At 46.0% G+C, this 22,273-nt stretch overlaps 1 protein-coding gene across 9 annotated transcripts in view; it reads right to left on the bottom strand.

The window, feature by feature from the left end:
* Positions 1-17,701, bottom strand: part of SV2B (synaptic vesicle glycoprotein 2B) — a 192,342-nt gene extending 174,641 nt beyond the window's left edge. For 4 of the 9 annotated variants that reach the window (XM_078326826.1, XM_035303877.3, XM_035303879.3 and 1 more), the window contains exon 1: positions 16,189-16,266. The gene's annotated coding sequence lies outside the window, so the exon portion shown is untranslated. Of the gene's footprint in view, positions 1-16,188; positions 16,267-16,654; positions 16,993-17,579 lie in introns of those variants that run through there. The other 5 variants (XM_078326825.1, XM_017973290.4, XM_035303876.3 and 2 more) reach the window with 2 other exon arrangements.
* Positions 17,702-22,273: the final 4,572 nt, after the last annotated feature.

Genomic DNA, 22,273 nt, shown 5'->3' with positions numbered 1-22,273 from the left:
CCCCAAAGCCAGTTTTGATACCTCCTGAAAGTCAAAACTGATTCCAATTATTTAAAAAATAGAATGTCTACGACTTTTTATTGTCAGATTTGCAATCTGAATGCCCATTCGGGGACAATAAAAAAGTCCCACTCAACATCTTGTTACATAGGGAACCTGCTTTGGTAGATCAAATTATTACTCCCAATTCTTTTCTCCCAGGTAATATGATTATAATCCACATTCTTGCCATGTCTTCTACTGTGAGAAGAGTATACTTTCGCACTTCACTGACATGGGTTTGGGTTTGGCCATGTCATTTGCCTTAGCCAATGAAATGTTAGCAAACATGATGAGTGCAGAGGCTTTAAATGAGCTACGACAGCTTAGCATTCCTCATGTTCTCCTGCCATTTGGCATGAGAAAAACATGTCCCTCTTAGCTTCTGGTAGCATCTAATGGCGAGATGAGAGACACATGAAGCAGACCTGAACTTGACCTATGGCATGAAGGAGAGCCCATCCCAGTTGACTGGCCACCTCCTAAGTAAGATAAATGAAGTTTGTTGCCTGACCCACCACAATAAGTGGGGTTCTTTGTTAGCAGCATTATTGCTACATAGTAGCAGCTAATTAATAACCTCATGATATGTCCAACATCGTGCTGAGCACGGTATTATCTCCTTTAATTCATTCTTCTTAACAAGTGTTTGAGATAGAACACCAGTTAATATTATTCTTGTTTTGCAGGTTAGGAAACTGAGGCACAGAACATTTCTGCACAATTAGTAAGTGAAAGAGATGAGCTTCAATCCCAGCAATCTAATTCCAGACCCATACTCTTGCCACTGTGGAACAAAAAGCGGAAGACAAAGATATGGCTCTGTCCTCTTCTAAGTCTATATTTCGGTACAAACCTCAGGCTCAAAGCCATGGTGGCCACTGATATTGTTTGGCTGTGTCCCCACCCAAATCTCATCTTGAACTGTAGCTCCTATAATCCCCACATGTTATGGGAGGGACCTGGTGGGAGGCAACTGAATCATGGGGCCAGGTTTTCCCGTGTTCTCATGATAGTGAGTAAGTCTCATGGAGTCTGAAGGTTTTATAAAGGGCAGTTCTCCTGCACATGCTTTCTTCCCTGCTGCCATGTACGACATGCCTTTGCTCTTCCTTCACCTTCCGCCATGATCCTGAGGCCTCCTCAGCCACGTGGAACTGTGAATCCATTAAACCTCTTTGCTTTATAAACTATCCAGTCTCAGGTATTTCTTCATAGCAGTATTAGAACAGACTAACACAGCCATTTATGAGTTCCCTATCAGTACAAGCCTGACCAGATCCCAAGGGCTGAGACAATTTTTCTAGCTCTGTCAGTGCATGCAAAGAGGATAAGACAGGCTTCCCTTCCAGAATGCATGACCCTTCTCTGAACTTTGAGGAGGGAAAGTCCCACAGGGAATTCTAACCAGGAACAATCCTGTCATTGTGAAGTGCAGTCACACAACGTTCTGCACAGGATGCAGAGCACACCTCACTCTCTGCCTATTTTTATTCTCTCCAAGCAAATATCTGGGGCTCCTGAAAGTTATTACACAGTTGCCAGCTGCTGGGATTATACAAATAACTTGATAATAGCAAAGCAATATGCTGATCGGTGTTCAAACACCACCACACAACAACAAAGCAGCCAGGGGTACCAGCCCTCATTCACAGCCTGCAAACAGAAGCAGCACGAATGAAGGCCACCCACTCCCTCCCAGTTGTAGGAGAACAGAGTAGCAGGCAGTTTGATCTCAAGATGAATTTTTCACTCTTCAGCTTCCAAGATGCTCTATGCACAGGGAAAATGAAAAGTCGTGTTCTTTAGCAAAATGTTCTTCATCAATGTGATTCCACAATGCACCCCTTTCCTTAATCCAGGTTAGGACTTCTGATGAGCAGCAGTCGGGCTTAAAGGTCTTCAAGTTATAAGCAAGCTAGCAATTCTAAAGTATATAATAAAATATTATATATTTATATGTGTATATGTGTGCACATGTACTCTATTAAGATATATATGAAACAAAGCTTCTTTACAAACTTCTACACTATATGCCCTGAGGGCAGAGATCACATCTTCCTTACCTACAGGTAACTCTAATCCCTAGCACAATGAGAAGTCAATAAACATTTGCTGAATAAATCAATTAATGTAAAAGGGATTTAAGGGAGAATTACATCTTTGAATTTTGCACAGTTTAATTCTTAAAATGCAAGACTAGGGCAAGCAAGGGGATGGTTATAAAAATTTGAACCCCTTAGAAAAAGACAAAAAGGCCAGGGGCAGTGGCTCACACCTGTAATTCCAGCACTTTGATAGGCCAAGGCTGGTGGATCACCTGGGTTCAGGAGTTCAAGACCAGACTGGGCAACATGGCAAGACCTTGTCTCTACTAAAAATACAAAAAAATAGCCCGGCATGGTGGTGGGCCCCTGTGGTCCCAGCTACTCAGGAGTCTGAAATGAGAGGATTGTCTGAGCCTGAGAGCCAAGATCACACTGCTGCACTCCAACCTGAGTGACAGAGCAAGATTCTGTTTCGAAAAGAAAAGAAAAGAAAGGGAAGAGAGAGAAATAACCCACTTTCAAAGTCGTCAACAGTCACCAACAAAGGTAACACCTTGCGATATTTGTTTCAGAAAGAGAAGCCAGCTCAGTGTGTGTGGTGGATGTCTGTGGGTTTTGCCTGCTCAGCACCCATGTACCCTTCTTTCAAGAAACACTCTCCAACTTTCCCTTAAGGAACTCCCCTTTCCTCTCTACATGCATCTTGGAGTCAGTTTTGGTGCCCTCTGGAATAGGCAGGTCACCCCAGCCGGGCTCAGCTTTTGACAGAGTGGGAACTTCCCCAGAACACAATATGGAATTTTTATCAGTATACGAGCACTCCCAGAGACCTGTTCTCCGGCCCTTTCAGCTAGGGCCCTTTTCCTGAAGCCTTCCCTGGAGCCTAGCACAGAGCACAGAAGAGAACTCTAAGCTGGAAAGAGAGGTTCCCATCGTAAAGCTGCTGCAAGAAATCAGTTACCTCCCGTTTTAGGCCTCAGTCTCTTCCTCCATAGGATTAAGAGGCTGGGATGAAATAACCACAGAGGAACCTTGTGTGTTGCATCAATAAAAACCAACCCCTTGGGTCCCTAGGCCCCAGCAACACAAAGCTCACATTGTCAGGGCCAGCGAAGCCTGGAGTTTAAAGCAGTTAATCCCTTGGCTGGATGACTCAGACAAAGAGGATTAACCTCAGATGAGAGAGTTATCATCCAAATATAGAGCGATCCCAAGCACACACGTTAGAGACAGGATGTTTCCCCATCTTCTCGTGTAAATTCTTGTTCTCTCACCCTTCTGGTGAACTCAGAGATTAACCCTCCCAGCACCTCAAGGTTAAGGTGTTCAGACCCTCTTCATGTTCCTCCAACACCTTTCTCAGTTCTCCAATCCAGGATACCTTGCTTCCCCTTTTTAATACACAGGTTTCTTTAAGGCACTCTAAGTTAGGGAAATAACTAACCATTGAGCACCTATGTGTGCCAGCAACTGTGTTAGACACTGGAGCTACAGCGGTAGACAAGGGGGCACAGTCCAGCTCTCATGGAGTCTGCAGTCCAGTGCAAAAGCACCTACGGTGCACAAGCACTAAAAAACATGATCTTCAGTGCCTCAACAACCCCAGAAAACAGACCTTACTGCGACTATTTTAAATATCAGGAGATTGAGGCTCTGCGAAGCTAAACTTGCCTGAGGCTATGTAACCTGTATCAGAAACAGACTCTTGGTTTAGAAATGATATGGGATTCTACAAGATATTCCCAGTATTTTGTAGGAGTCACAGGAAATAATCATCCCGAAATAATCATCACAGGAAAAAAACTGGATGTTTACCCCAGTAGTTTTGTATATTAAAGAGCACCCAGGCTACTGGCAACCCAAGAGCCCAGCCATAACTTCTTAATCTTTATGTTATCAAGTAACATGCCTCTGGATCCTCTGCAATGCCTTCCCCTAAGCTTATGAGAAATTGCTCATTGAAATTTCAGTTTCTGTGTGGGTGAAAGTCAGCTAAACTACTGCAACAAACAAACTCCAGGATGTCGGTAGCTTAAATAAACTCATAGGCAGAGTTTATTCCTCACACTTGAGATAACCTCACACAGGGGCAGCCAATAGATGAAAAAGAGCCTGGAAGAGCACATCTTTCTCACTGCATCCACGACACTGTTACGTGGCCACACCCACTTGCAAGGGAAACCTGGAAATGTCGCCTATGTGCCCAGGAGGAGGAGGAAATGGAGCCAGCTGGTGTTTGCCAAAGTCTCCCAAACTGCATACTTAATATGATTATATCTGGGCTGAGCATAGTGGTGCATACTGTAAGCTCAGTGCTTTGGGAGGCCAAGGTGAGAGGACCACATCAGGCCAGGAACTCAGGACTAGTCTGGGCAAAATAGTGAGACCCCATCTCTCCAAAAAAAATTTTTTTGGCCGGGCGAGGTGGTTCACACCTGCAATCCCAGCACTTAGGGAGGTCGAGGCGGGTGGATCACGAGGTCAAGAGATGGAGACAATCCTGGCCAACAGGGTAATACCCCGTCTCTACTAAAAATACAAAGAAATTAGCTGGGCATGGTGGCGTGCGCCTGTAGTCCCAGCGACTCCGGAGGCTGAGGCAGGAGAATTGCTTGAACCTGGGAGGCGGAGGTTGCAGTGAGCCAAGGTCACACCACTGCACTCCAGCCTGGCGCCTGGTGACGCGGTGAAACTCTGTCTCAAAAAAAAAATTTTTTTTAATTTAATAAAAATTAGCGAAGGCATGGCGGTGTTTGCCTTTTCATCCCAGCTACTCAGGAGACTGGGGTGGAAGGATCTTTTGAGCCCAGGAGTTGGAGGCTGCAGTGAGCCATGATAGTACCACTGCAATCCAGTCCAGGTGGCAGAGCAAGACCCTGTCTCTAAAAGAGAAAGAATAGAATTCAAAATGCCACATACATGGCAAGGATTACAAGTAGGTTTTCCTTTTCTCTGCCCCATTTTCTAGATGGTCTGTATTTTGGATGCATGCCTTTAATGCGTCCAAAATGATGAGGAAAAAGAGAAAGGGGAGAAATCCCTTAATTAGTGAGTCTTTGAGGAGTTGTGGGTAGAACCATGTCATCCAGGTAACTGACCAAGAAATACAGGCAAATCCTGCTTCCCTGATTCCCTTGTTTTTCTCTTGTCTTTTTCAAACAGAACTCTCCACTCCATTTGTTTTGAATAACGATGACCTAAAAGCTTTTTATCTCTTAAATGCTTTCCACGCTCTCTGGGATCTCTCTGTGCCTCGGAGCATCTCCAAGGCATCAATCACAGTTTCCAAGACCACTTCTCTATTTGGATGGATATCTGTGACCAAGACCAACTTAAACTTGTGATCTGCTTAATTCACATCTGGCCACACATCGTGGCTGAAGCACAGGATGGAGATGACCTCACCACCCGCAGGAGCATTTCGGGAGCCAAGATAACCAGCTCCTCTGTATCACTATGGCTCTCCAGCTTCTTTCTCCTTGGCACAACTGACAACATTTAAACCCATAAGAGATTCTATTGGGCATTGTGCTACTTCTCACAAACTTCTTCCCATCCCCCTTCTCCCTATCCCCACCTGACCCAACCCTCATCCCACCCAAACCTCTCCCCACCTCCTGCCAACACCCACCTCAGACCTTGTGTTTTGGCCACAGCAGATGACATAGTTTGGATGTGTGTACCCGCCCAAATCTCATGTTGAAATGTAATCCTCATTGTTGCAGGTGAGACCTGGTGGAAGGTGGTAGGATCATGGGGGTGGATTTCTCATGAATGGTTTGGCACCATCCCCTTGGTGCTGTCCTCGAAATAGTGAGTGAGTTTTCATTAGATATAATCACTTCAAAGTATGCGGCACCTCCCCCTCTCTCTTTTGCTCCTGCTTCTGCTGCTATCTCTTTGCCTTCTGCCATGATTGGGAGCTTTCTGAGGCCTCTCCACATACCACCATGCTTCCTATACAGCCTGCAGAACCATGAGCCAATTAAACCTCTTTTCTTATAACTTACCCAATCTTGGGTATTTCTTTAGAGCAATAAAAGAACAATGAACCAATACACCAAATACCCTGTTGTCCCAAAATCAACCATGCATTTTCAGGAGTATATGCTTCTCCTGAAACCATTCCCTATCCTCCCCACAACAGCCCATCCTTCAAGGCTCATCAGCCAATATCCCCCCCTCTCTGACGGCTTTGCCTGGCCCTTGGTCTTCTCTCCTTATGCAGCAATAGCCACTGCTTCCAGCCTCACGCCCCCGCATCCTCTCAGAGTGTACCTCCCCATCTTGTATTCTCATTATTCATTAACAAGCTCCCCTAGAGCAGAGCCCTAAGCAGATGGGCTCTGGTGCTCTTTGCCCTGCACCATCTCAAAGAACAACAAGAAGGTGAGAGTTTGCTCAAGAATCCAAGAACTGACTGGGAGGCCAAGCCAGACAGTAGCGGCCTTGCTTGTCTAAAGGAAATGGGCTGAAAGTAACAAGACATCAGCCTGGGAGTGACAGAGATGAAGCTGAGAAACCCTACAGGACTAGCCTGGCCTCCAGCAGCCTTCTGTAGTGTCCCAAGATGCTGCAGACTGGGCCACTGAGGAAGTAGGTGGCCACCGCTCCCGTGATAGGAGGCTGGGAGCCCAGCACAGCTTTTCTGCCACAGACACAGCCAGCACCACCAAAAATAAATAAATAAATACACAATTATCCATCACGGGAAGCAGGAGAAGTTGGCTCAGCTCCCCAGCCTGTTTTCATACACCCTTTCTCATTGACTTCTTCATCGTCCCATTTGAGTTTCTCTTCTTTGCTTTAAGTTCCAAGCTACTGCCCTGACGTTGCTACTGTATAGCTTTCCTTTCCTTAAAGCTTCATGTGTATGCTTTGCTTTAAAAAACAAAAATTAAAGTAGCTGCATTTAATTCACAGGCAGTTAAGCCAGCATGTGTGTGATGTGTTCATTATTCGACATAGTGCCAGGGGTGGAACTGAATTCCTTGAGCCTTCCAGGGTCAAGGGCAGAGGCTTCTGACATTGCCATGACCTCTCCAGCCGCATCTCCCAGGCCCAGCACTCTGCCTGGAGCAGGCCACCCCACAGGGCCTCTTCCTCTCCAGCAGAGACTCCCACGTGCCAGCTGGGCTCCATTCCTCAGCACCATCTGCCACACCCCAGAGCAGGCAAGAGGCCACGGTCAGATTCTGTGCCTGACAAAACAGGGATAGCAGGCAACACAGAAGCTGCCCTCACTGGGCCTGGGTCCGGGGAGCTGGGTGGGGAAAATCCCAGAGGACTGAGCATTCAGAGGAGGCTGCTGAGGGGCCTAAACAGGCTCTCACCTGCTTGGGAGGACAGCTGTGCAGTATCAGAGGGTTTCTAAGCACAACAATGTAAGGGACCCATGCCCTGTTTTCCTGTTCTCTCTTGGCCTCTTATATGAATGTAACATTGCTACAACCCTGACCTGAGTTTTTATCTTCTCTCCATTAAATAACTTAAATAAGTTATTTCCAAAGTGGATGCAGTGGTTCATGCCTGTGATCCCAGGACTTTGGGAGGCCAATGCTTGAGGACTGCTTGAGTCCAGGAGTTTTGAGTCCAGGCTCAAGCCTGTAATCCCAGCACTTTGGGAGGCCAAGGCTGGAGGATTGCTTGGGCAATCCAGCCTGAGCAATATAATGAGACTTCGTCTTTACAAAACGTTTTAAAAATTAGCCGGGCATGGTGTTACACACCTACAGTCCCAGCTACTCAGAAAGCTGAGGTGAGAGGATTGCTTGACCCCAGGAGGCAGAGGTTGCAGTGAGACAAGATTGCGCCACTATGCTCAGACTGTGCGACAGAGCAACAACATGTATCAATAAAAATTTAAAAATTATTTCCTTCTTTGAATAATAAAGAGTTTGGATTCCCGACTTTCTAAGGTCCCTTCAAGCTCTGAAACTGTAAGATCCTACCGTTCAATTAAGGCCTGCATTGCCTTGAGCATATTCTGGACCTGAAAAGGAACCTGCCCGTGAAATATTCATTAAAATAAATCATGCTCACACAGGAGTGATGATGGACAGCTCATTTATCCGTTAACGTGTTCTGTTCCTTCTCCTTAGCACTGTTCATTTGCAAGTTTCTCTCATGAAATGACCATGATTTCAGAATTGTAAATCACATCTATCACACCTAGGTGAGTGTGGGGAGCCTAGAGCTCCCGTTCACACACATAATAACTGGGGTTGACATAAGACGTACTTAATGGCACCAAGCTCCCAATTTGAATGGTCAACTTCCAAATACAGACATCCTTGATTCAACAATCAACTTTTGGATGCAGATATCTGCGATTCAAGGAGGTCCCAGAGGTCTGGCAAAGTTACCTTCTCTTGCATCTATGCAGAGTTGGCAAGAAAAAAATGAGATTGTGCATCCATTTTTTCCAAGGGTATTTTTGTCTGTAATTTCTTTTCTCTGAGCCTCAGATTTCTCATCTGTACAATGGGTACAGAAGGAAGGATGTGCCCTATCTGCCTCCTGAAGAAGTTCAGTTCTGAGGGGCTAGACAGTCATCCATTAGGAGAGAATTTTCAATTGCCTTTTGTGGAAAAAAAATTAATGCTATTCTCTCCCCTGCCAACTGATACAGAATCAAGCTCAAACAACTGAAGGGAACAGGAGGTGGGTGGAGCAGAAGCGTGTGTAGAAAACAGGAAGACTTGATAGGAACACAGGCTTCTGTGTGGGAGCTGAAGCAGAAAACCCATGGTGTGGGTCTTTGCTGCTAAGTCAGGACACACTGTTGCATTACCTGTAATCAAAGATCAGGACAGCAAGGGAGTTTGGCTTTGCTGATGATCTAACTTGGGCCTTGGAGGGAAAGCTGAGTATATGGCTCTTGATCTACAGGGTGTCAGAATGGCAGGCAAGGCATGAGGGTGGTGGAGAGAGGGTAACATTAGCTGCTGAGTATCTACCAAAGACTTAACTCATCACTGTCACTTACACGCTGATCTCTTGCTCAGGCCTGGAGGAACAACCAGGAGAGCCACAGCCAACAGGGAAACCACAACGGCATTTATTCACCAAGTATCTAATGAATACGTATTGCATGCCTGCTATGTGCCTGGAACAGGAAGAACAGCAGACTTTCCCAGAAGAAGACCATGCAGTGAACTTTGTGGGAGCCATGAAGACATCAGATAGGAAAGCTTCCGTATTTATATACTACACACGTCTCCACAATGTTCATCATGGAATTTCAACAAACTATGCAACATTGCAGAACTGAACTAAGGGGACTGGCTTATTGCAGAGAAAGGAAGGTTAGTCTTCCTTTGAGGCACTTGAAATGTCTAGCCTACAAGGTTTATTATTGTCCCTTTGTCTAATTTTGAACATTGTGAGCCCCATGCAAATAATCTTCTAAATGGCACTGTGAACGTCAAATGACAGGTTCTCAATTCTCCCTTCACATAAAATCTTCAAGTCCCTCAGCTGGTCTGGTAATCCTCTAATCAAGGATTAAATCCCTTAATGAAGGGAATGCAGAGCACTTGGGTATCATTACCATCATCACCATCATCACCACATTATCATCGTGACCTTACAACTGAGGAAACCAAGGCTCAGGGAAATTAAACAATGTGCTCAAGTTTACACGGTTAGAAAGTAAGGAAGTTTGGGCGGGGCATGGTGACTCATGCCTGTAATCCCAGCACTTTGGGGGGCCAAGGTGGAGGAATCGCTTGAGTTCAGGAGTTCAAGACCAGTTTGGGCAGCATAGTAAGATCCATCTCAAAAAAAAAAAAAAATTAAAAAGTAACCAGGCATAGTGGTGCATGCCTGTAGTCCCAGCTACTTTGGAGGCTGAGATGTGAGGATCTCTTGAGCCCAGGAGGTAAAGGCCACAGTGAGCTATGTTCACACCACTGCACTCCAGCCTGGCTGACAGTGAGACCCTGTCTCAAAAAAAAAAAACCAGAAAGTAATGAAGCTTGAGTGAAAACCATTCTGTCTGATGCTAAAACCCAGTGCTCCATCCTATGTCCCATATGGTCAGACCTAGCACCCACGTGTAAAAATGAAGGGCAGTCTGTGTCTCTTTCTCACACTGCCCTCTGGGATTTGGTTCTTTTTCTCCATCACTGGCATGCGTTTTCTTTCTCTCTCTCTCTCTCTCTCTCTCTCTGTCTCTCTCTCTCTCACACACACACACACACACACACACAAAACCACTTTCAATGGCAGTACTTGCTTTTTCTTGTTTCATTCCCTTCACCAACATAATTGCAAAAAAAAAAACAAAACACATGTAGAATCAGCCACACCACCGGGAGAAAATGGACAGCACCCACAGCCTGAGGCTGAAGTCATTCCAGCCCTCCCCACTTCCTATAAAGGCTATTGCCTATTTCTTCCTTTTATAAACAGGAACACACTGTGCAAGCTACTGTAGATGTGGGGTTTCTCAAGCAAGCTGGTGATGCTCGGCATAAATTGATTTAAATAAATTTCTCCCCTTTCAAGATTCTTCTTTGCTTCTGCCTCATCTTAAATTAAGAGCAGTACAATAATAACCCAGGAACATCACACCCCTGAATTGCAGCCACCTCCCTCTAAAGGATATTTTCTCATTTTTTGAAGATATGAGCTATTTTTTGGTTTCCACTTGTTCCTCTTACTTGTCTCCACACATTGCTTTCTGTATGATATAAGCAATTGGAGCCTTCACATTTAAAGTCTCTTTTTAGTCCATGAGATCCACAGTAAGGCTCCCATGAGACCTTGTAAAGAAGGGAAATAACTTCAAGGCGTTACACTTCAAGATCCCCCAAAGTAAAGATTTGCAGTCAACTCTAGTAATTAAGTGGTTCCATTCACTCACTCAGTACATATTCATTGAGCGTATACTATGTGCCAGACAATATTCTGGGCACTAGCAACACAGCAGTGACTTGGCACATGGAAAGGACAAATAAATAACATGGTAATGACACTCCAACCTACGTCTCCTTCCTGAACCTCTTCGCTGAACTCTAGACTCTCATATGCAACAAATTACTTAACATCTCCAATTGGATATCCAATTAAACCTCATCACTGTTTCCTCTCCATCTCACTAAAGTGCTAGTCCATCCAGCTGCTTAGGTCAAAATTCATTAAGTCATCTTTTTCTAATACCCTAAGTATCTAACTCATCCACACATCCTGCCTACCCTATGAATTGAACCACTTCTCACCATCTTTTTTTAGACAGGGTCTCAATCCATTGTCCCGGCCGGAATACAGCGGCATTATCATGACTCACTGCAGCCTCGACCTCCCCATGCTCAGGTGATTCTCCCACCTCCGACTCCCAAGTAGCTGGGACTACAGGTGTATGCCACCACACCTGGCTAATTTTTGTATTTTTTGTAGACTTGATGTTTTGCCATGTTGCCCAGGCTGGTCTCAAACACCTGAGCTCAAGTGATCCACCCACCTTGGCTTCCCGAAGTGCTGGGATTACAACTACTATCCAGCCTGGTCCAAATCACTACCGTTCTCTCACCTGGATCATGGCAGTACCATCCTGACTACTCTCTCTGTTTCTACCCTGGTCCTCCAAGAGTCTACCCTAAGCTCTAAAGCTCAAGGGATCACTGGAAAACATAAATCAGCTAATGGTATCCTATGCTCAAAATTCTCCAGTGGTATCCCATCTTTCTCAAAGTAAAGGCTAAAGTCCCCACAGGGCCCTACAGGACCTTGTGTCGTCTGGCTCCCTGCTACTTCTCTGATCTTCTCTTCTCCCATGCTCACCCTGTCTCAGTTCCTTCTCCATGAGTCGCCTTGCTGTTCCTGGAACATGCCAGTTACCTGTTGCCTCTGGGCTTTTGCACTTGTTCTCCCTACCTGGAAAAGTCTTTCCCCAGGTAACTGTCTGGCTCACTCCTTCACCTCCTCCATGTCACCCTGACCACCTTATATAAAATACCCACTCCTCACGACACCCTATCTTCCCACTCCAACACAACCAGGCACCCCCCATCTTCCTTTCCCTGTTCAACATTCCTTAATCACCTGATATAAAACATATATTTATTTACTTAAATATTATTTGTTTCCCTCAATTAGAATGAATACTTCATGAGATGGGTCTGCTACCTGTGACATGCCTGGCTCCTAGAGACCACTCGATAAATATTTATTTAGTGAATGAATAATCATCTAAAGATACATACATCTGTAGATGGTCAACCACAGAAACACACACATAAAAAAGACAGTCACAGGGGCAGGTACAGGCACTGCCCATTCAAGCAGAGTCCAGAAGCAAAGGAAACTTAGCCAAGAGCACCTGAAATGTTCAGGTCCCTATGGTAGATTGATTGATTGATTGATTGTAAAAATATCCCAATTCTTCCCCTCCCCATATCTATGCTTTTTGCAATGTGACTATATAGCTCCTCCTATCAAGAAGTGGAGTCACTTTTCCTAACTCTTCACTCTGGGCTATCTTGTGTCTTAATTTTGTCATTAGACAAGGATAAAGTGACAGAGTGCCAGTTATAAGCTCAGGCCTCAAGAGGCCATACAAGCTTCCACTTTCTCCTGGGCACCTGCAACTACCGTGTGAACATGCCGAGCTAGCCTGCTGGAGGATGAGTGACCTTGTGGAGCAGAGCCAAGTCATCCAGCTGAGGCCATCCCAAAGCAGCCAGCTCTCAGACACTCCATCAGCCAACCAAAAGCACATGAACAAGCACAGCTGAATTCAAGCAAGCACAACTCAGATCTGCAGAACTACCCAGCCAACCAAGGGACATGAGAAAGTAACAAACGACTGTTGTTTAAAGCCACTAAGGCTGTGGGTGGTTTGGTCTATAGTCCCATTGGCAAGATCGGCCCTAAAGCATGTAATCAGTCCCTGGGATAGGCATCTAAGCTGCTTTGCTGTGAATAATGCGCTTCAGGAAATCTCCTTGTGTTTTGGCTGTTGTGACAGGGGTCTGCAGGAAGAAGACATGCTAGCCACGCCACACGTTGTCTCGACCATTGCAAATCAATAAACTGGCATGCAGGTGAACAAGGTCACTGTGGGGTGGTCTGGAAAGGCAGATCAGGTTTCGGAGGCAGCAATACCAAAAGCCAGACCTTGGATGGGGGAAATTCACAGAAGTAAATGTGGCCTTCTGAGGTAGACTTGGGGGACACCCAGCCAGACTCCCTGACCTTGACCCAGCCTAACCACATTCTATTTCACAGAAACTTTGACTCAGTTCTCAGGCATCCAGCCCCATTTCTGCACATGGAACACACTGTAGTAGCCTTTCTGCACCAAGGATGGCTGGGTGATGAAGCTCTCAAATCCCAAAACCATGTTTTCTCTAGAGGAATAAAGTTTCAAAAGGGCAGAGCAGCAAACTGATCTTTGTGTTAAGCCTACAAGATGGAGGCCTTAAATAAGTCTGCCATATGATATTATGCAAATGCATTCCATGGTACACTGAAGGTCATTACACACCCAGATGATCCCAACACTTGTCCATGATCATAGAAACTCTTCTCGTTATCAACGAAAAAAGAATAACTAGCAAGGACTGCTGGCCTGTTTGCTAAAGATGACCCTTTCTTTTAATGTGGGGGAAAGGAAACAAAAAAATCCTAATAGTAAGATTCAAAAGAAGCACAAAAACAGTCCTCCATCTGGATGGGAGAAACCTGAATGCTGTGTTGCACAGTTTCCTTAATTCCTGTGCTTCCTGCTGCCTTGCAAAGACTTATGCTTTCTGCTGGCTACATTTGTGTATGCTTTGAATGACCACAGGTACTTATGTCTACAAACTAACCTTCTTCTAAACACAGAGTTTAGGATTTCAGCCAATTCCTTAAACAATAACTCAGCACATACATCATAGTGACAAATAGGAATCCTAAGAGGCAATATCTCAAAGAGTTGCTGTGTTGCCCCTGTGACCTCAACTCCTGCTGGCTGTCCCGGTGTCTGACTCAACCCAAGCTTCGGTGGCCTTCTTCCTGGGTCTCTTGCGAACATACCTCTCTCCTGCCTCAGGGTTTTGCAGGTGCTGCCTGCAATCCCTGGCTTCCTCCCTCACTTCCTCAAATGTCATTTACCAAAAAGCCTTCCCTGGCCAAGCTACATAAAAATAAATATCAAGCCCCACCCTACCCTCTGGCAGCACTCCCCAATCCTCTTAACCAGTTTATTTTTCTCCATTAGAATGTCTCATCAGCTGATACACTCTATACTTATTTATTTGTCTATTGTCTTACACACATGCACACACACACACACAAATTTAAGCTCCTTGAGAGAGAGGGCTTTATTGGTTGTTTAATTCCGTATTGTCCACACATAGGGCAGTGCCTGATATATAGTAGGAACTTAATGAATGAACTGCCATTTCTTGAGCACCTACTCTGTGCCAGGCAAGTTATATAGGATGGTCCGGTAACAATGAGTAAATTTTTTTTTTTTTTTTTTTTTTTGAGACGGAGTTTTACTCCTGTTATCCAGGCTGGAGTGCAATGGCACGATCTCGGCTCACCGCAACCTCCACCTCCTGGGTTCAGGCAATTCTCCTGCCTCAGCCTCCTGAGCAGCTGGGATTACAGGCACGCGCCACCATGCCCAGCTAATTTTTTGTACTTTTAGTAGAGATGGGGTTTCACCATGTTGACCAGGATGATCTTGATCTCTTGACCTCGTGATCCACCTGACTCGGCCTCCCAAAGTGCTGGGATTACAGGCTTGAGCCACTGCGCCCTGCCAAGTAATATTTTAAAGTATCTTTTCTGTAATTATCATAACAATCCTATTGTTGTCTCCATTTTACAGACCAGGAAACCAGCTCTCAAAGAGGAGCGAAGTAACTTGCTGAAGACACTGACCTCGGTCAGTTTGAGCATCAAAGCTCATGCTTCTTGCAGAGAAGGCTGCTTTTCCAATACCTTAATGATGAGGTCGGTGCATGTAGCACACAGCAAAGTGCGTGTAACACACATCTGGCAAATACATAACACAAGAGCTTTTCATTCTATCATTTTTCTTCACCCACCACAGCTTTGGTCCAGGAAGAAGCATCCTTGAGATTGGATTTTCATCTCCCAGAGAAGATTGTTAGTAACAGCTTTAGCTTTTCTTTATTCCACCCATTTAGGGATAATTAAGGTAGAGTTTTCCTTTTGAACTGGGCTGGGACAAGAACAGACAGATCGGGAACCAGGAAGAAGAAGGCAGAAGTTCATCTGCTCTGAAACTCCCTCAGAATTTTCCAGAGTCCCTGCCTTTGTGAGGTGCTATTTCAAAACCTTCATAGTCCTGGAATTCAGAAAAACCATTCATTAAAAAAGGAAAAAATGAAAAGTCTGACTTGTACTGGGTGTGCTCCTCTCTGGGTGTCAGCCTGTGTCTACTGGGGTCTCATCACGTGCTGCAAATACCAGCCCAGCTGAGACTTGTAAAGCTCTGCCCACCTAGTGGTAGTGATGTCAGCGGTGTGGGAGAGTCATGTGGGTCACTCCCAGACCGAAGGACCAAGAGAGCAATCCAGTCCCTGCTGAAATCCATGTCCTGCCTCGTCCATGAGGGCTTCATTTTTATACCAGTCACTGCCACTATCCATTTCCTCCTCCTCTCCGCTCCCACTGCTCTTTTCCAACACCATCATGAACTTATCACATCTCCTGATTACAAGCCCTTCTCCCTCTACCAGGTGCAAGCCTCAGGGATCCTGGACTTTGTTATCACCATATCTGCCTCCCCAAGTACTAATCCCATCTCTGACAAATACTAAGTGCTCAGTATTTGCTGACTCAAGAAAGATGCAGAATGAGCCTGTGCCTACTGGATCAACTGGAGCAAGCAGAACAAGTCACCTCTTCTGGAAAGGGCAGGAAGCAGAAAGACAGAGAAGACCAACATAGACCAGAATGACCACTGAGCCCATAAAAGACTATAGTGCCCACTTCTCCCCCATGCACCCGCTGAGCCCCAAAGCCACCCGCATTCACCTCCCCCAAGGACTAGAAAGCCAGCAAGCATCCCCCAGCCTGCCACCCCACCCCAGTGGGGCTGCTTTTATCAGAACCCAAGACACCAACGACAAGTTACCCTTAAACGGAGTAATTTGCATCTGTAATTTCCGGATAAAGGATCATATTTCATCAGCCCTGCTGAACCTTGGACAGCAGAGATTTCTCCCACTCATCTGCTGAAGACATAGCAGTGCCTTGCTCCTCCCCGGCTAAACGCATTTGCTAGCCCATCCCTGCAAAACAAGTCATGTTCTTTCCCTTGCGCTAAAGCCTGTTCATAAACAAATCCTCTGTGTCCCCAAGAAACGGCCCCCACGCCCACGGAGGGCGCTCAGCACATTCAGAAATACACACTCGCAAACCCCAAGAGCCACCAGGAATAAAAGCACGATTTAATTCTATCTTTTAAGAACAAACCAACAACAATCACAAAATCCACCTACTAGAATGCAACTGGAACTAAAGGCCGCGGCTAAGAAGCGTATGGAAACGGAGCCATAAACCCCAGCAGCCTGACATTTATAAGTTGCAAAACTACTTACGGCGCTAATAGTTCAAACAGGGTTTAAGAACAGCCCTTGGGGAGGCCACCTTCCAAAAAGCGCACAGCTCCGGGCAGCCAGCGAGTCCTTGCTTTGCTGCGCCTGCTTTCTCCAACTCTCCGGTCTTCTGTGCGGTTTACTCTTAACAGCCCTCCGCGGTGCCAGCAGCGTGTGCGTTTCAGCCCCCGCGCACGCGGGGTCCGCGACCGGCTGGGTGAGTGGTACCGCCGCGAGCCACGCCGTCCCCTACCAGGGTGGGAAATCCGCTGGCGGCCGCCTCTGGGTGCAGGCAGAGCAGCTCCGCGGGCAGCTCGGGCTAACGCGGCGCCAGGCGATCCGGGCGGAGGAGGCGCCGGCGGGAGTCACACCTGCATCACCGCGCCCACGCCGCCTCCGCCGCCGCAGCCGCAGCCACCCGCCCCGGCGCAGCGCACAGCGCACCCCCGCACCACCCAGCACTGGGCGGGAGGGAGGCTAACCGGCCCTCAGTTCCGCGGGATCAGAACCTAACCCGCTTTCTTCCCTGCCCGGGCATTGAAAGTATTCGCTGCGGCCAGCTCTGCTTCCAAATCCCCTTCTGATCGAAACTAGGTGTGGAGAGAGCTCAGAGGGTGGGAGAACCAGCGAGGCCGCAGGGGATCCGGAGGTGCAGAACCGTCGATGTGAAACAACTACTTCCTAGAGTTCTGTGACCGGCTGACCATGGGCGTCGTCTCGCTCTCTACACTCCGCCTAGGGCGAGGGGGCGCTTCGCACTCCACACACCAGTCCAGCCACTCAGCGCTGGGAGATGCGTCAGAGGACAAGGCGCGGGTTCCCGGGAAGGGGAATCCTCTGATCACGCCGCCCACAAAGCATCTTCCATCACCCGTGCCGTCCAATCACTTTGTTCTCTTTGCCACATCGGGAACTGGAAAGAGCCTACCTGGCCAGCGCGGAGAGGAGAGCCTGAAAGGGTTGATGCCTCCTATTGAGCCTCCACCTCTGTCCCTCTCCTTCCAGACCCGCACCCACGCGCTCCACTGCGAGAGTTCAGCAAACTAAACTGCCGGGCTCAGCACCTAAACACGCATTTCTTTTTTTTTTTTTTTTTTTGAGACAGAGACTTGCTCTGTCGCCTAGGCTGGAGTGCAGTGACACAATCTCGGCTCACTGCAACCTCTGCCTTCCGGGTTCAAGCAATTCTCCTGCCTCAGCCTCCCAAGTAGTTGGAATTACAGGTGTGCACCACCACGCCCGGCTAATTTTTAGTATTTTAGTAGATAAGGGGTTTCACGAGGTTGGCCAGGATGGTCTCGATCTCTTGACCTCGTGATCCACCCACCCCAGCCTTCCAAAGTGCTGGGATGAAAGGCGTGAGCCACCGCGCCCTGCCAGCACTGAAAGACTCTATAGGAGCCTAGGGTTCCTTCCAGGAGCAAAGAAAGGACACTGGAAATTCGGACGCGGAATCAAGCAGCAGAACTCGGCAGGTGCCTGGCCCCCCGCTGGGATCCAAAGCTACCTTCCTTTCCTAACAGGGCTGGAATGAAGGCGAGTTTGGAAGAGCCTTCCCTCTTCACCATCAGGAACGGCTCCTCACTCTCGCCGCCTTCGGTGCCCTCACCTCCAGCTCTCTTGCCTCTTTCTGACTCAGGCCTCTGCCAACTTGCACCTGAACCACCTGAAACGGCTTCAACTTCTCAGGCTCCTGGGTATTTCTCAACATGTAAATCTGATCTTGACTCTTTCCTACCAAAAACCATGCAATGGGCTTCCCTGTGTCCTTCAAAAAGCCCAAACTTTTTTTTTTTTTTTTTTTTGAGATGGAGTCTGGCTCTGTCACCCAGGCTGCAGTGCGATGGGGAGATCGCAACCTCAACCTTCCCAGCTCAAGCAGTCCTCCTGCCTCAGCCTCCGGAAAAGCCGGGACAATAGGCATGCGCCACCACACCAAGCCAATTGTTAAACTTTTTGCAGAGCAGAGGTCTCACTCTGTTGCCCAGGCTGGTATTGAACTCCTGGGCTCAAGTTATCCGCCTGCCTCAGCCTCCCAAGCTGGGATGCAGGCACATGCTAGAGTGCCAGCCTAACACATCACATTTAGTGGTAGAAGGCAGACCCTTGCTGACCCCCACAGCCTCACCCATCCACCCTCATCTTTTCCCAGGTACTCCGGCCATAGGGAACTTTTAATTCCTTGGATGTGCCTCACTCTCTCATCTCTAGGTCTTTGCACATACTTTTCCCTCTACTTGGAATATTCTTTTCCTCTTATTCCTCTTACCTCTGCCTAAAGCCTTATCATTCTCAGCTGAGCCATCTCTTCCTCAAAGAAGTCTTCCCTCGGCTGGGCATTGTGGCTCGCACCTGTAATAATCCCAGCACTTTGGGAGGCCGAGGCAGGAGGATCATGAGGTCATGAGATCTAGACCATCCTGGCTAATATGGTGAAACCCCATCTCCACTAAAAATACAAAAAGTAGCTGAGCATAGTGTCACACAGATGTAGTCTCAGCTACTCAGGAGGCTGAGGAAGGAGACTGGATTGAACCTGGGAGGCAGACAGCATTTGCTCCAAAACCATTGTGGAAAAGACCATTTTTTATGAATTGGCTTGCAATAGCATCTTTGTAATAAGTCAAGTGACCATCTATATGTCCATTTCTAGACTCCTCATTCGGTTTCACTGATCTGTATGCCTATCCTTACGCCAACACTACACTGTCTTAATTAGTTACCTTCAGTATAAGTCTAGAAACCTGATCTTGTTTGCCCACCTTTTTTCTTCTTCCAAACTGTCTTGGGTCTTTGAGGTTCTTAACTCTTCCACATTAATTTTAGAATCAACTTGTCAAATTACACATGCAATCCCCGATGGGATTTTGCCTTATATCTATAGATCAATCTGGTGAGAATCAACACCTTAACAATACTGTCCTCCAATAATTTCACATTGTATATCTATTTATTTTGGTCTTCTTTAATGTCACTCAGTAATACTTATAAACTTCAGTGAATAGATCTTTCCTATGTTTTGTTGTATTATGCTTAAATATTTGATATTTTTATTCTATTGTAAATAGTACTTTAACTTCATTTTTAATCATTTGTTGCTATATAAAAATAAATTTTAAATTGACCTTATATCAGTATTAAAATAAAACATTTCAATATATTGTCCTTATATTCCATATCCTTTTCATGGCTAAATTCACTTATTAATTTTATTAGCTTGTATATTGATTTTTTTTGGGGGGGGAGGAAGGCAGGAAGGGAGGGAAGAAGGACGGTAGGGAGGAAGGAAGGGATGAAGGAAGGAAGAAAGGAAGGGAGGAAGCATGGAGGGAGGGAGGGAGGGAGGGAAGGGAAGGAAGGAAATCAAGCAATGAGAGAGACATTGCCGACCTGGATCTAGAGGTTTACAAGTTGATTTCTTTTTTTTTTGAGAGAAGGAAAGAAAAAAAAAATAAGTAAAGGAGAGGAAGAAAGAGGAAGAAAAAGAGGGAGAGTAAATGGAAATATTGCTTTATTTTGAAAAAAATTGGGTATTAATAATGGCCAATCAATGTTTCATTTAAACTTACGGGTAGGTGTGATGTGGTATTGACAAGAATGTATATTTTGTGTATTTGAAGTGGAGAGCTCTATGAATATTTATTAAGTTTACTTGTTCCGGATCTGAGTTCGAGTCCTTGATATCCTTATTAATTTTCTGTCTCATTGAATCTAAGTCTCGTATCTGGGTGTTAGGATCGTTAGCTCTTGTTGTTGCATTGATCCTTTTACCACTGTATCTTTGTTGCTTTAAAATCTATTTTATCCAATACGAGAATTGCAACTCCTGCTTTTTATTTATTTATTATTTATTTTTGCTCTCCATTTGGTTGGTAAATCTTTCTCCATCCCTTTGTTTTGAGTCTTTGTGTATCCTTGCATGTGAAACAGGTCTGGATGTAACATGCCATTGGGTTTTGGCTGTGTCTTTTGATTGGGGGATTTAGTCAATTTATATTTAGGGTTACTGCCATTTGATGTTGACTGGCTGTTTTATCCATTCGTTGGTATAAATTCTTCTTTATGTTGGTGCTCTTTACTTTATGGTGTATTTTTAGAAAGGCTAATACTGTTTGTTTCTTTCTGTGTGTAATGCTTCTTTCAGAAGCTCTTGTAAAGCAGGCCTGGTGGTAATAAAATCTCTGAGTTCTTGCTTGTTCATAAAAGATTTTATTTTTCCTTCAGTTGTGAAGCTTAGTTTGGCTGGATATGAAATTCTGGGCTGAAGGTTCTGTTCTTTGAGGATGTTGAATATTGGCCCCCACTCTCTTCTGGCTTGTAGAGTTTCTGCTGAGAGATCTGCTGTAAGTCTGATAGGCTTGCCTTTGTGGGTAACATGACCTTTCTCTCTGGCTGCCCTTAGTATTTTTTCCTTCGTTTCAACCCTGGTGAATCTAACGATTATGTGCCTTGGGGTTGCTCTTCTTGAGGAATATCTTTGTGGTGTTCTCTGTATTACCTGGGGTTGAATGTTGACCTGCTTTGCTAGTTTAGGAAAATTTTCCTGAATTATATCCTGAAGGGTATTTTCCAGCTTGGATTCATTCTCTCCGTCGCATTCAGGTACACCTATCAAACGTACATTTGGTCTTTTCACATAGTCCCACATTTCTTGGAGACTTTGCTCATTCCTTTTTAGCCTTTTTTCTCTAATCTTTTCTTCACGTTTTATTTCATTAAGTTGGACTTTGACCTCTGATATCCCTTCTTCTGCTTGAACAATTCGAGTGTTTAAACCTGTGCATACTTCTCGGAGTTCCTGTATTGTATTCTTCAGTTCCATTAATTCACTCATACTCCTCTCTAAGTTGTCTATTCTCAATAGGATTTCATCAAACCTTTTTTCAAAGTTCCTAGTTTCTTTACGTTGGGCTACAACATGTTCTTTTAACTCACCGAAGTTTGTTATTATCCATTCCTTGAAGCGTGATTCTGTCATCAGGAGGTGCTCGTTCTCCATCAAGCCTTGTTCCATTGTTGATGTGGAACTGTGATCATCTTTAGAGGGAGAGGCGTTCTGATTTTGAGTATTCTCAGCTTTTTTACGCTGGTTTCTTCCCGTCATTGTAAATTTATCCTCCTGCCGTCTTTGAATTTACCAACTTTCAGATTAGGTCTCTTGAGTGGACGTCCAGGTTGTTAGTTCCCAGGGCCAGAGCAGCGGCGTTAAAACTGATGGTGCTTTTCTGCCCAGGATTCTCCTGTCTGGCTTCCTTCTTGTGTCCGTAGTAGGCGACTCTGCCTTCCCAGGACTCCAAACCTCGGTCAGAAGGGGAACCCGTCCCGTTTACTCTGCGCCGAGCGCTGCTGCACCGAGGTGCCGTCACTGCCGCTGCGCGTGGCTCTGGTATTGTGCTGGGGGCCCTGGCCGGTCCTCCAAACGTGTTTACTCTGCTCCGAGAGCTGCCGCGCCGAGGTGCGGGCGGAACCGCTGCACCGGCCACGAGAGTCACGCTGGCGACCCGTGTGTTTCCTCCACTGGGGGATCTTCTGCTCCGTGAGCAACCAGACTTTGTCTGAAAGTGTGGCGTCCTCTAGTTCTCCGCGCCTTCCCTGAGAGCTGCAATCTCGGGATGTTAGCGA

Source organism: Callithrix jacchus, chromosome 6, assembly GCF_049354715.1.
Source record: "Callithrix jacchus isolate 240 chromosome 6, calJac240_pri, whole genome shotgun sequence".
Taxonomy (NCBI): domain Eukaryota; kingdom Metazoa; phylum Chordata; class Mammalia; order Primates; family Cebidae; genus Callithrix; species Callithrix jacchus.
This window is presented reverse-complemented; position numbering and strand designations above follow the sequence as displayed.